Here is a 16,172-nt window from a genome sequence, read left to right as displayed (position 1 = left end):
AGTATGGCTAGGTAGGAGATTAATTAAGAGAAAAAAGATTCCTAAGTCATTTCTTATTTACTAAGTCTCTTGTACACTATAGTATATACACTTTCATCTATAGCATAACCAACTTTGTATCTATGCATAAGGAACATTACTAAGAAAGATCAAGAATAGAGCTTAACTCCCTTCGCAACCGGGTTCTACTTGTTCTACAAACGAGGAGTGTAGAGTGCATCTGCAGGTAAACAATATTTAAGCACCACGCTTACATAATGTCGACCACTTAATCCACTCGAGTACCGAGCTAAGCACTTTGTGAACATATGCATAAATTCATCATCAATCATGACTATATCAAGCATATAACCAAAGCAAACTAGGAACATAATGAATAGAAACATAGTATTGAAGTAGCACAAAGTCGAAATATAAAGGGATACAATGGCTTTACCAGTCTCCAGACGGTGAATCCGAGATCCTAAGAAATAGCCCAAACTCTACTTAAATCTTGCTAGCTAGCCTATACTAGAACTTTGAAGAATTGGAGCTCTATTCTCTTCCCTCTAGAAACCCTAATCTCTGATTTGATCTTGACTTATGATCGAATGCCTCAAGGAGGGGGCAGGGGCTGGTATATATAGGCCAGAGCAATAATTCTGAGCCCTTGATCAAACCAACTTGAATAAACGACATAGACACAATCTAGGGGGTAGTGGAGGAACCGACATCGGAGCGGAGGCTGACATGTGGGCCCAAGGGGTCAGCCGGCCTGCAGGTGGGGCTGATTGACCCCACTTGGAAGCCTCTCGGTCCCTGCTTCGGTGGAGTGTCTTCTGGTGTCCTCTGGAACCTTCTAGAGTTGTTTACGCCACGTATAAGCGTGATTTTATTTGTCGTTTTGATCCACCTTGACGGTTTCTAGATAAACCCTGCTAAAAATATAGATTCACCAAAACTTATGGAAATTGTTAATTTAAACCCCTAAGTCTATGTTGGTGGTCATTTTCATGCATGATTTCAAGTTATATTGATGGTTCATCATGGATGGCAACTACCGTCAACAATGCCTAACGTAATTTATGATAAAATTAATGGAGATACTTTGTTGTACACAAACATACGTTTGTAGCTTGCAAATCAGTCACTCTGCAACCCCAAGGGAGTTCTTGAAGACGACATTGTTTGAGTGGGACAATCCTATGTTCCTATAGACTTTGTGGTTTTAGAAACAGGTGGAGATATAAGGACACCCATTATCTTGGGCCAACCTTTCCTGAGCACCATAAAAGCCATCATCTATGCGGACAGTGCCAAGATTTGTTTCACCATTAATGATAGAAAGGAGAAGTTCACTTTTAAGAATCGTATCTTACAATCTCCTGGTCATCCACAAACACCGTACCTACCCGAAGAGACAATAGTGAGCAAGAAGAAAAACAACCGGAGAAGAAGAACAAGGCCAGGTAGCCAGAAGAAGAAATAGTCAACATGATAAACACACTTCGATCGGAGTACGACCACCTACTCGCTTCACCATTCCTTACTAAGAAGGACGATCCAGGTGTGCCAATAATCGAGTGTACCATTGGATAAAGAATATTCCACAAGACCTTCTACGACATCAGGTCAGGTGTTAACATAATGTCCAAGGTAACATATGAGTACTTATTTGGTGATGAATCTTTGTTCCCTACATATATGCAATTACAGATGGTGGATTAATCAATCCAATTTCTAGAGGGAATACCGAAAGATATCATGGTAAGAATACATTATCACTATGTCCCGGTCGATTTCATGGTTCTAGACATGGGAGAAGAAGAAGACGTACCCATCATCCTTGGAAGACCATTCCTCAACACTACAAATGCGATCATCTATGTTGGATCTGGACAAGTCCACATCCAATTTCTAGGAGAAAAGATACGCTGCTATTTCAATAGTTATACCACTTATGAGCAGCCAAAGAAGATCCACTCCAAGAGGAGACGTCGATCAACTCAACACCGGAGGAATCAATCCCCAAAGAATGAGAATGAAGAAGATGAAGAACCTGTGGAAGATGAACCTATTCTGCCAAATTTGAATCCATAGACCAAATAGGTGTGGAAGGAAAAGGTGGCATCGTCATTGGAGTCACCATCACAAGAGGTGCCACCATCAAGGTCTCCATCTTCAGGACCAATAGATGCACCCAAGGAATGATCAAGACTGGAAAAGTCCTATCCAAAGGACTTAAAAATCTGAACCCTCGCCAAGAGGTAAAATTGGAAGTTATTGTTGATGGTAGTTAACATTCATCATAAACCATAAATATAACTTGAATAAATGGCTAAAATGGATCACAAACATAGACTTAGGGGTTTTAAGTGACAAATTCTATGAGTTTTAGTGGATCTGTGTTTCCAATAGGATTTAATCAGAAAATTACCAAGGAGAGCCTATTCGTCAAAGGAAATCATGGAATTATGTCACATAAACAGCGTGGGAAGACTCTAGAAGACTCTAGGAGGCTCTCCATCGAAGTAGAGCCCATGCCCTTGACATGTAGCACTGGTCATCCCCACCTACAGGCCAGCTAGCCTAGGGGGTCCACCTGGCAACCCCTCATTGTTACGTGGTTCTCCACCACCTTAAGGATTGCATCTCCGCCGTTTATTCACATCGGTTTGATCTGAGGGCTCAGGATTGACGCTCTGGCCTATATATACCTGCCTGCACCCCCTGCCTCTAGGGCATTGGTATTTGATCCTAAGAGCTTAAGGCCATAAACCCTAACACATATGTTTACTAGGATCAGAGCTAGCAATCAAGAGAAGATTAGTTCTCAATAGGATCTAGCCTTATATTAGAGATAGAGAGAAAGAGTGAGAGGAAAGAGTTTTGGAGGAGTTCCATCCTATCAGTGCTCACTCTACGGCTTGTACCCTGGCGGAATCAAGTTCTTCTTGAGCTTGTTTCTGAGATTTCTCTAGTAATTGACTTCTAATTCAAGTAAGCAACTTGTTCATATTGTTCTTCAGGTTTGTGACTCTCTTTTGAGTACTTTAATCCTTGTAGCTCCTAGGTTAAAGTAGTATTCATAGTGTAAGAGTGGTGCTTAGACTCAGTTACTCATGGATGTACCCTATTTTCTAGATCAGTGGTAGCTCACGAGGGTGACTCTTATAGCCTCGTTGAATTCTCAGTAGTCCACCTCCCATTAGTAGGCCTAGCAGGACTTTATTGCTATAGAAAATATACTCTGCCTGTGTTTTCTTTAGTAATATCCCTAGAATTGAACAATAGAAGACAAAGCTTACCAAAGTTAGAATTAGAAGACCTTAGCAGTCTTCTCTATGCTCCTATTATCTAGCTTTGGTTGTGAAGTTGGGATAAGTTAAATTTAATTATTCTCACACATGTTTCCTCGAGTTCGATATGAAACTGGGTACTCCTGGTGAAGTGCTACATCAGTATAATACCCATGTGCTTGTAGATTCTTCTGTGTGCGTTAATTTATACCAACAAACATTTCTGGCGCCATTGCCGGAGAAATGATTGTTGAGTTAACTTCGAACCTAGCTTATCCTTGTATCATTATCTTTTATCTTTTATTTTTACCATGGATCGAGAATCCACCCCTATCTACCAATATGGTGCACCCACGAGCACACGCCTATAGCCACAAGAGTCTTCAAAGCATATCCTAACACCTGGCTATGAGCTACACCCATGTTTAATCAACATGGTTCAGGATCAATCCTTTTCGGGCGAAGATGATGAAAACCCCTATTCCCACCTAAATGAGTTTGAGCAGACCTATGCATGCTTGTGCATTGCAGGCATGACAGATGAAACCTTATGATGGAAGCTTTTTCCTTTCACTTTGACGGGAAAAGCGAAACGTTGTGTGATGCTAGTGATTATGTTGTGGGGGCAGTTTTGGGGCAAACAAAAGATAAAAAGCATCATGTAATTGCTTATGCTAGCAAAACTTTGACAGGACCTCAACTTAATTATGCAACTAAAAAAGAACTCCTGGCTTTTGTTTTTGCTATTGATAAGCTTAGAACTTACTTAGTAGGAGCTAAGGTAATTGTTTATACTAATCATGCTGCCTTAAAATACCTGCTCACTAAGAAAGATGCTAAACCCATATTAATAAGATGGATTTTGTTACTCCAAGAATTTGATTTACAAATAAAATATAAAAAGGAAGTAGAAAATTTTGTTGCTGATCACTTGTCTAGAATGCAGTTTGAGAATTCGCATAAACTGCCCATCAATGATTCACTATGGGACGACATGCTCTTCAAAGTCACGAAATCCAACCCCCGGTACATAAATATTGTTAACTTTATGGTTGCAGATTATGTACCACCAGGGGAGAACAAATGGAAGCTCATCTATGAAAGTCATCTCCACATATGGGATGAATCATACCTCTTCAAAGTCTGCTCTGATGGCCTGCTTAGAAGATGTGTACCGATGGAAGAAGACATCAAGATCATCGAGCGATACCACTTATCACCATATGGAGGACATTATGGCGCATTCCACACTCATTCAAAGATCTAGCAAAGTGGATTCTTTTTGGCAACCATATATGAAGACACGAAGGACTTCATTCGGAGATGTGGAGCGTGTCAGAGGCATGGGAATATCAATTCAAGAGATGCCATGCCACTCACCAACAACCTCCAAATCGAGCTCTTTGATGTCTGGGGAATCGACTACATGGGACCTTTTCCAAAGTCAAAGAATTGTGAATACATCTTGGTGGCAGTTGACTATGTCTCTAAGTGGGCTGAAGCCATGCCATGCAGAGCTGCTGATGCTAAGAACTCTAAGAAGATGTTTGAAGAGACAATATTTCCAAGATTCGGAGTTCCAAGGATGGTGATTAGTGATGGAGGCACTCATTTCACTAACAACAACTTTCACAACTACTTGTCAAAACATGGGATCCATCATAATGTCACTACTCAATACCACCCTCAGACAAGTGGCCAAGCAGAAATATCAAATAAACAAATCAAGAATATTCTATAGAAGACGGTCAATGAGATGGAGACTACATGGAAGGATAGGCTACCTGATGCACTATAGGCTTATAGAACAGCCTATAAAACACCACTTGGGATGTCACCATATGAACTTGTCTATGGAAAGACCTGTCATCTACCTATTGAGCTAGAATTCAAGGCTCATTGGGCCATCAAGCGATGGAACATGGACTTTGAAGTCATAGGAACCAAGAGGAAGATGCAACTCTCTAAGCTTAATGAATGGCGTGAAAAAGCATATCATAACACCAAGATATACATGGAGAGAACAAAGAGATGGCATGACAAGAGGATCAAGAAGAAGGAGTTCGCCCCAAGAGATAAGGTATTACTTTTTAATTCCAGGGTGAAATTATTCGGGCACGAAAAACTTCAAAGCAAATGGGAAGGACCATTCAAGGTGATAAGCACCTCGTCGCATGGAGCAGCAATGCTTCAAAATGATGAAGGTATGTTATTCAGGGTAAATGGCCACCATCTCAAGATCTTTCTAGAACCTAAAAAGCCACCTAAGGATTTGGATGAGGTAGATTTTCTGATTTTACCATAGATTTACACCTCTGCCATCCTCTTTACGTTTCATAATGCATAAATATACTTTTCGGGATTAGAAACCACCCCAAGAAAAACCAGGCAAGAAGATGATGTGTGGGGCCAGCCGGCCCCACCTACAGGCTAGCTGGCCCACCTATCAGCCCTCTCATGCCCGGTTGATTCTCTCGTGCCTTCTAGATCTTTCCTCCCCACAATCCCATAGTTTTTCGATGCATTCATTTTTCTTTCGTTACGAGACATCTAATGGATAGATCTTGACCCCTGCTAAAAGTTGTTCCCACTATATAAGTGAGCCCCTACCTGCCTCCATAGCCATCCCATCAAAGCCTTCTCTCTCCAATAGCAGCAAAGCTCTCCTCCTCTCTAGTCCCCATGGCCAACAAGCAGATCGTTCCCTACAGAGTCAATGAAGCCATACCACTAAGCATCATCCTACCACGAGGAGTAGCTCATGTTTCCTCCAACCAATCCTACTTCGCCCAAACCATCCATCATCCGATCCTTGCTCCGTCGCCACCACGTCTACTTCTTAAAGACAAGTCCCGTCAACCCGACGTGCCGCCGACAATCAAGGTCCTGAAGGAGATCAACCTCCTTCCTCCAAGGGTGAATGAGATGCTCACCAGGGTAAAGACCAATAAGTTTGGATATGTTACATGCACAAAGTATGCGTCGGTCAACCCACATACAACCATTGATGGAGTCCGAGCTATGCTAGAGCAGATCAAGGTTGTTCCCTCTAAGAAAAGGAAGGCACCACCAGCTGTTCTAGAGAATGAGGATAAGCATCCATGGATGACCATTGCCCTCTTAGAGAAGAATATTAAAGATCTAAGCGATGTTATCTATACCTTAGAACAGAGAATCGATGAAGAACACGTTTATCGTAAGAGCTTGCAACAAGATTTAAACGCTTCAAATCATTTTGTTGCTAAGATGAGGAAGTGAGAATTAGGTAGTTGATAATAAGGCACAAGTGGTTAGGTCATGTGTTTAAAAATAGTATGTTTAGGTTACTTGCTAGCTCAGATTGTTAGAAGTTTATGCTTAGTTTGGTTTGTGTAATAAAGTGCCTTATAATATTAAAGGAGTCTTATTATTATTATCTGCTCTCTATTTGTTAACACAAAAATGTGGCGATGTGATCAACACATAGCAAGCCGAATGATCTTGATGAAGTAAACCAAAAGATCTACTTAGCTTCAACACAAGAATGGTCGATTTCAGGACCAAAGGCGTGCCAGTCAATTTGACCCTGCAATTGATAAGGAGAGAATAATCAGTAGTTTAAGGTGGAATATGTCGGTGTTCCACCAGACAGTTCCAATTTGTGGTCAAATAGCCGATTCAATGAGGCTATCGACTAAATAGTCAATATCTAGCATATTCATGGAATGAAGATCTTTGAATCAGGAAATATCATCGGCTAAATACAACATGATCGATATAAAATATTGAGCCGATAAGTTTGATGAAAAGAGTATAACACATGAACAGTCAACTGTTTACCATAAATGAATCCATAAATAATCTGAATCTAATCTATTATCATCAACAGTGAGGTTCGACCGGATCGATGCAGCTATGATAATGATAGCAAACTAAAGCCAAAGAATCTATAAAACCATCTATATGTTAACAGATTCATGAAAACATGCTATATGTGTGAGGGCATAGGAAATCGACTAAAACAACCGATGCAGGCATAGCAAACAAACAAAGTACATATCTCGATCATGAACAAAACCACTAATCAATAATTTCTAATCTAAAGTCTTACTAGTGAGGTTCGACCGGATCGATGCAGCTATGGTAGTGTCATTAGATTAGATCTTATTAACTAGTGAGTTTATTCAATATTGAAATATGTCTTTGGATACATACTATGTTTGATTTGAATAGAGAAAATAGCCGATCTAGCGGAATTAAGTCATCAATTATGAGATTTAAAGCGTGACCAGATCAAAGGACAACTAATTAAGATGATATGATACCGATCTATCTCTATCTCAATCAGATGATTTGCTATAATTAATAAAATATTAATTATAACAAGATCGATAACTGGTGAATCAACCAAAAATAGCAAGACAAATCTTACTAATCTTAGCAGATTCGATAACTAGTGATATTGTATTAAACAACAAGTTATTTAACACAAGATCGATAACTTTGATCTATATTATGATTCATAAAAGATCAATCAGTTGATGTAGCCTTACAAACTACGATACAAATCGATAACTAACTTATATTGTGGCTCATAAAAGATCAATCAGTTGATGCAGCTTTACAAGCACAATACAAGTTGTGACGGTACTCATAAGCAAGCTAGAGGTCGATCAGTCGATGCAGCCCTGTTTGATGAAGAACTTACCAAAAAGCTACATTACTCCTACTCTTAAGGGTTGGTGTGAAGCCAAAAAGTAAAGACTGATTTTGATTAATGTGTGGATGTCCTTGATACAATAGCCAGGGGTTTATATTATACCCTGGGCTAATAACTCCTAACAAGCCATGTACCTAACTTGCCTAGCAATAAAAAAGAAATACTAAAGTACATGGACTCTAATTTCCCTTTTCTAGAATCCTTGCTAATAAAACTTCTTGGCTGATGTATTCTTCCTTGATATATATCCTAGAGTCCGCCATCTTCCAATAATATTTATCAGCTTCTTTCCGTAGATAGCCGAATCAAATCCAATCTAACTCGGCTTAACACGTCCTGAACACATTTGCTCCAAAAGCAAACCATGTATGACATACACCAGGTGGTCAGCTGGCTGCATGTCCATGTATATAAGCTGACAAGTCCATGCACTAGGCCTAAACTTGCATTGATTATTTGATTCCATACCATATTAAATTTGATGACTCCAGAATATGGCACCTACGTAAGGCATGCTGAACTTGAACTTTGATTTACATACCAGGCGCCAACATCCAACCACCGAGAGAGAATTTGCCTTGCTTCAGCTCTAGATTATCATATCTTTTCTTACTCGACAACGGAGATGATTCAGCTTAAACAATCTTTTGGCTTTCCTGTCTTTCCTTTGCCTTCACGTGATGAGCTTCTAGACATCTGCTTCTCCTGAATATATTAAACAATGTTTCTTGGCTGATGAAGAGCTCCTAGACGTCAAGCTTTCCCAAATACACCTCCAAATGTATTAAAGAATATTTTTGGCCCCATTTCATAAATATCTTTAAATTAGGAGACTTTCCTGCCTTTGACACCATCAGCTGACTCGTTCATGTTAGGGTAAACTTGCCAAATTTTGGTATCAACACTATTTCTTTTGGATATGTGTTTTGTCTCCACATGTGCATAAAGGTATATAGGAAAACAAGTGTAGGGGAGACACAATGCGACAACAAGACAAAATTTAATAGCGAAAATCATGAAATTTAGAAAGTAATAGATCAAGGACCACGTACAACGAAGCGGGCCTTGAGCAGCCCCTAGAGCAGGCTGCCCGGCCTTCTCTTTGGGTCGGCTAGCCCATCACAGTGCCACCTCGCCCTGAGCTTTGTCCTCGGTCAGGTTTGAGCACAATACACTCTATTTTCATATGTTATGCTTTATGTTTCGAACCAAATTGAAAATCCTTTGATAAAACAATTTTAAAACCTTAAGAACGATTATTTTAGTCATGACTAAAGGATAGACTCACATAATACTTTTCCTAGAAGTCATGTTACTGTTGGAAACTTATTATTAGTGACCCCATGTTACTTAAGTTGTTGTGGAATGAGATATAGTAGAATAATGAGAACTTGATTCTTGATGTCTTGTTATTGGAGAATTTTATTTCAAAAAGTAAAAAAGAATAGATACACCTCTCTTTTGTGGTAAGCAACATCTCACCAGAGCCAAACATGATAGGATAGATTAGAGAAACCTTCTACATATGCTACTAGCTATTGTGTTGAGTTTTGATCAAACCTTGAGACCCTTGTTGAGAAACTTATCATGCTCTCAAGATCAAGATCATGTACACTCCATATATATGTGCTGGTCCTACACTGGGGCTATATAGCAATATGTTTTCCATCCACCTAAGAATGTTCTACTCCTACATTGGGAATAGACACAAAAATAAGTTTGTTAGGATAAATGCTCCAAGTTCTTTTAAATATCTCTCTTGAAAAGTTTCAATTGCAGAAAAAGAGGCATGGGCTATGCAAAAGTTATTCATAAAAGAAAGAAAAAGAGAAAAAGTATTGAAAAAATGGACAAGTGTCCAAGATATCTAAAACAATGGGTACTCAGATGCCCGCCTGAAAAAAAGAAGAGAGACGAATAAGATAGCCCATGTTTACTTGTGAAGTATTTTTCAAGTTTTAAAAACAAGAGAGATAGGTTTCAAGGAGCATACTAGAATTAGATTAGCCACCATATATATATATATATATATATATATATATATATATATATATATATATATATATATATATATATATATATATATATATATATATACACACACACATGCACATTTTGATCTAAGAGTATGACATCTTTCTCCTTGGATCCTTGTTTTGACTTTACAATATATGCAATGCAAGTATGTTCTCATATATATCCCTACCTAAGCTCCACATAAGCTTTTAGAAATAGGTAAAAAGAAGGCAAAGTCATCATTGCCTTGGTGAGGATCCAAAAATACCATATATACAGAGTGATTTGAGAGTACTACAAGAGTAGAAGGTAAGCTATGTTTTGTTTAATCAAAATCAAAAAATGTATCTCCAATTGACTTGATTGAAAGAAAAAGGTGATCTGTTTCAAGCTGTTCCATTCTTCAACAGCCCAAAGTTTCATGGTAGACATTTTGAATCCTGCAGTGCATGTATGACTAGGAATTATTTTATGTTGATGACTTATCCTAAGGTTATGTCTTGAGTAATCCATCCTTTTATCGAGGACGAGTAAAAGCCTAAGTGTGGGGGAGCTTGTTGATGGTAGTTAACATTCATCATAAACCATCAATATAACTTGAATAAATGGCTAAAATGGATCACCAACATAGACTTAGGGGGTTTAACTGACAATTTTTATGAGTTTTGGTGAATCTGTGTTTCTAGCAGCATTTAATCAGAAAACTGCCAAGGAGGACCTATTCGTCAAAGGAAATCATGGAATTCCATAGCTTAAACAGCGTGGGAAGACTATAGAAGACTCCAGGAGGCTCTCCACTGAAATGGAGCTCGTGCCCCTAACATGTAGGGCTGGTTAGCCCCACCTGTAGGCCGATCGACCTATGGGGTCCACCTAGCAGTCCCTCAATGTTACATCGGTTCTCCACCGCCTTAAGGATTGCATCTCTGCCGTTTATTCAAGTCGGTTTGATCCGAGGGCTCAGGATTAATGCTTTGGCCTATATACCTACCTGCACCCCCTCCTCTAGGGCATTGGCATTTGGTCCTAAGAGCCTGAGGTCAGAAACCCTAATACATATGTCTACTAGGATCAGAGCTAGCAATTAAGAGAAGATTAGTCATCAATAGGATCTAGTCTTATATTAGAGATAGAGAGATAGAGTGAGAGGGAAGAGTTTTAGAGGAGTCCTGGCCTATTAGTGCTCACTCTACGGCTTGTACCCTAGCGGAATCAAGTTCTTCTTGAGCTTGTTTCTAAGATTTCTCTGGTAATCAACTTCTAATTTAAGTAAACATCTTGTTCATATTATTCTTTAGGTTTGTGACTCTCTTTTGAGTACTTTAATACTTGTAGCTCCTAGGTTAAAGTAGTATTCGTAGTGTAAGCGTGGTGCTTAGACTCGGTTACTCGTGGATGTACCCTATTTTCTGGATCGGTGGTAGCTCGCGAGGGTGACTCTTATAGCCTCGTTGAATCCTTTGTAGTCCACCTTCGAGTAGTAGGCCTAGCAGTACTTTATTGCTATAGAAAACATACTCTACATGTGTTTTCTTTAGTAATATCCCCAAAATTGAATAATAGAAGACAAAGCTTACCGAAGTTAGAACTAGAAGACCTTAGCAGTCTCCTCTACGCTCCTATTATCTAGCCTTGGTTGTGAAGTTGTGATAAGTTAGATTTGGTTATTCTCACACACGTTTCCTCGAGTTCGATATAAAACTAGGTACTCCCGGTGAAGTGCTACATCGGTATAATATCCGTGCATCTGCGGATTATTCTGTGTGCATTAATTTATACCAACAGTTATCTATATTTACTTTTTTTTAGCATTGCATGAATTATTTTCACTTTAGCATATTTACTTTTTTACATTTGCAATGCACTTAGAAAATAAAAAAAAAATCATTGATGCATTATAAAATATTAAGCTCCATGTGAATAATCCTACGGTGTATAAAAACCCGCAAGAATATTTACTGTGGTGGCATAAAATTAAAAAAAACATGCATTCAATTATATCAGAAAATCCAAAAAATATTAGATAGACTTCCTGCTAGAATATTTCCAATTCCAAGAACAACTAATCTCTGAACGGCAGACCACTAACCCTTTTATCCTAATCCGTTCCACGAGTTTTGGTGTTCTTATTAACATTTTGTAGGATAATGCACAAGATTAAGAGCAACTTTATGCAATCGTATCCATCTCACTTCACCCGATGAATGAGAAGGCCATCAGCTGACAAGACTGCTTTGAGAAGGATCACTCAACTTTAACATTCGACCATGACAACATCCAGCTTGGGGGAAGAGCATTCCCCATGTATTTAGCTAAGTATTTCTTTCCTTTTGTTATTCTTAAGTTTGCTAGTTGAAAAAAATGAAAAATGCATAACTAAAAGCAAAATAAAAATGTCATCTTTGTGATAACTATATATAAGTATGGTGCGATTTAAAAATGAAAACAAAATAAAACCGTATATCTAGATTTATTTAAGTTTAATTTTTGAGAGCTGAATAAATAAAAGGACTCTGAGGTAATCTCCTAAATGGAAATGATGAATAGTTGCTCTATTGTAATTTCTTTCAAGTATCTAGTTTTCAGTCTTTAATTCTCTCGAGTTTTGGATAAGACTATTTTGATACAAGAATTTACTCTGAACTTTAAACTCGTGGGTAGCATATGCTTGATCTAAATCTAGGTAGTTGACGGATATGATATGAGAAGGTCTGAGCTGTTGTTTATCTTGTTCCAAGTGATACAAAAGTTGTGTAGATTTATCTTTTGAAAAACATAAAAATGCTACATGATGAGTTTCTGTATGATAGCTTGAATTCCTATCAGAGCCAAATATGATATTTAGACTAGGAAAACTTCCACTCATATATGCTGCTTGTTTTGTCTTGAGTTTAGTCAAGCTTTGTTGACCCTTATGAGAGGTTTGTCATCCTCTTAAAATCAAGATCACATACACACCACCCACATATGCACTATTCCTACACCAGGGTAGGTGCAAAAACATGCCATTCCATTTAAATCTACCCAAAAATGTTTTACTCCTACACTGAGAGAAAATACCAAAAATATGTTTGACAGGATATTCACCAAATAAATGCTCTAAGTTCTTGTTGCTATCTCTAAAGAGTTTTGTTGTAGAAAAAAGACACGGGCTATGCAAAAGTTATTCATGAAATAAAAAGAGTTGAAAAAAATTGGACAAGTGTCCGAGATATCTAAAATAATAGATACTTAGATGCCTGCCTGAAAAAAGGAGAGATAAATAAGATACCCCATGTTTTCTTGCAAAGCTGTTTTCAAGTTTCAAAAGAGAGACATGTTTTCAAAAAACATAGTAGAATTAGGTTAGCTACCACACACACACACACACACACACACACATATATATATATATATATACCATACATCCACACACATGCACATCTTGATTTGATTGTATGACTCAACTCTCTTTGGATCCAAGGTTTGACTTTACAATATATGCATTGCAAGTATGCTCTTACATGCTTTCTCCACTCCTATGAGCTCCACATCAGCCTTAGTTGTAGGAAGAGAAAAGCATAACATCACTATTGCCTTGGTGAGGATCCACAAATATCACATATATTGAGAGACCCGAGAGTGTCATACAATGGAAGCGCTGACTTTTATTTTTGAAAACTTATAAAAACTCTGGAATAATAATAGTTGAGCAAAGAACTTGAGACATGGTGCTTGACTTGATCCTTTTGTCTTTCAATTGCCTAAGACCCAAGTGAAGGCTAAGAAGCCCCATGGTTAAAGGTAATATGAGTAAGTTTGAAAGTCAGAATAGTTTGTTCTAATCTGGAGGAGAATTCTTATTTGAACGTAGGTGTACTTTTGAGGAATAAAAATATTGATGCAACTCCTGATCCATTTGCTGAGTTTAGCATTGCTCAGGGACGAGCAAAGGTTAAGCTTGGAGGAGTTTGTTGATGGTAGTTATAAACATTATAAACCATCAATAGAACTTGAATAAGGGAATGAAAATAATCACCAACATAGGTTTAGGGGTTTAAAATAATAAATTCTACAAGTTTTGGTGAATCTGTACTTTCTACCAGGTTTATCTAGAAAATTATCAAGATGGACCTAGATGTTAGAAGTAATCACGCTTATCCATGGTGAAAACAACTCCAGAAGGTTCTAGAGGACACCAGAAGCCAAACCACCAAAGAAGACCATGAGACACCACCAGGTGGGGCTATTCGGTCCCACCTACAGATCGGCTAGCCTATGGGCCCCACTGTTAGCCTCCTCCTTTGAACATTGGTTCTCCACCATCTTAGGGTTTGCATCTATGCCGTCCTTTAAAGTTAGTTTGATCTGAGTGCTTAGAATTGATGCTACGGCCTATATATACCAGCCCCTACCCCCTCCCTCAGGCATAAGTCATTCAGTCAAGAAGACAGAAACCCTAATCATCCTCAGAGCTCCACCATATTCTAGGGCATAGCTAGCTAGGCTAGGTCTAGAGGAAGGCAAGCTTCGCTTGGATTCAAGATCTTGTCAAGAGCGTGGCTTGATATAGCCCCTTGTATCTTCTTTTGTATCCTTCATTATTCATAAATTTGCTACAATTGATTCGACATTGTTCTTAATATTATTCATGTTCCTAGTTTCAAGTTCATCATCTACTTTGATTATATGCTTAGTATAGTTAGATTATCATCATGTTCAAGCATAAGTTCATGTAGCGCTCACTCTAAGGTGCCAGGGGTGAGTGGCCGACATTGTGTAAGCGTGGTGCTTATACGTGTTTACCTACGGATGCACCCTATATTCCGGGCCATGTGGTAGATCGCGGATGTGACACTCCTGTTGAGTTCTTTATAGTCCACTCCCCAAATATAGGACAAGTAGGATCTAGTTACAAAGGAAGACAAGCTATGTTCTTAATCTTCCTTAGTAATATCCCTTATGTGTAGATATGAAGTTGATCTTAGCCATCACTACTAAGTATAATTGCACTAATCAACATATGCTTTGACTTGTAATTAAGAATGACTTAGGAATTATTCCTCTAATATTCTACTTAGCCATGCTAATGTCATAGAAAGTACTCTGAGTAATCAATGATCAGTTATCATTTACCATTCATATATATTTATCTCTTGACTTACCCCTGTTATGAGTATAGTAATGGTTATGGTTTATTTCTCCATTAAAAGAATAAGTTATCAATATATTCCAACTGCCCATCTTCTCTGTGGTAAAAATATAAATAACGATACCTAGAATACTCCTAGGTTAAGTGCTACAATAGTATATTATATGTGCGCTTGCAGATCCCTTTCATATATATACATTCTTTCTAGTCACATAAAATACTAAAGTACTTCTTAGTATCATTCTAGAGGTGGCACTAGGTAGTACCAATAAGCAAACCTGGCATCATCACTAGGGATGACAACTTAGTAAAAGTGATGCTAAGAAATGTCAACCATATTAGGTGGCTACTTAAACAAATGACAAGTTAATAAATACCAACACTCATGCAATCCATCCTTGAAGAACTGATAGCCAGTCACTCTCTCTATCACAAACATCAAGTAAGGAGCATAGGGCAGCCCCTTTCTTGCATAATCCATTGCCACTTGAATCTCTTGCCACATGAAGTGAGAAACATTGAACTTGTCTCCACCTGGAGCAAACCTAGCAAGCACATTCCTCACATATCTATTAAGAACAGATGCGGCTCCATCTTTGGGATTAATTGTGTGCCTGATCAGGCTGTTGAGAATGTAATAGTAGCTCTTTAGGCCCTTCACTTTGCCATCTGTAGCTCTACTGGCAAGATACATGAAAGCTATCTCTCTAATCTTAGCCCTCCTCTCATCATGAATATAAGAGAACCCATGGCGCTCCTCATCAAAGCCAAGGATACGGCTGAAGGTCACAAAATCAACATGATAGTGTCGACCTTCTATCATCCAATGTATCTCATTGATGTCGCTTTTGTAGAAGTAGGTGGCATGGAACTAAGCTAGCACCTCTATGTTCCAATCATACCTGAAGGCCATAATATCCGTCAAACCAAATCTCTCACAAGCCTAAATTGCTTAATTGAAATCAGGGTCATTCTTCTCTCTTAACTCCTCCCAATCAATGTACTTCAGGTTGGGTGTTCGGTTCTCGGTTCAGTTTTGGTTCGGTTC

This window comes from Miscanthus floridulus, chromosome 18, assembly GCF_019320115.1.
Source record: "Miscanthus floridulus cultivar M001 chromosome 18, ASM1932011v1, whole genome shotgun sequence".
Classification (NCBI taxonomy): domain Eukaryota; kingdom Viridiplantae; phylum Streptophyta; class Magnoliopsida; order Poales; family Poaceae; genus Miscanthus; species Miscanthus floridulus.
The sequence above is the reverse complement of the archived record's forward strand: the minus strand, read 5'-3'. Positions refer to the sequence as shown.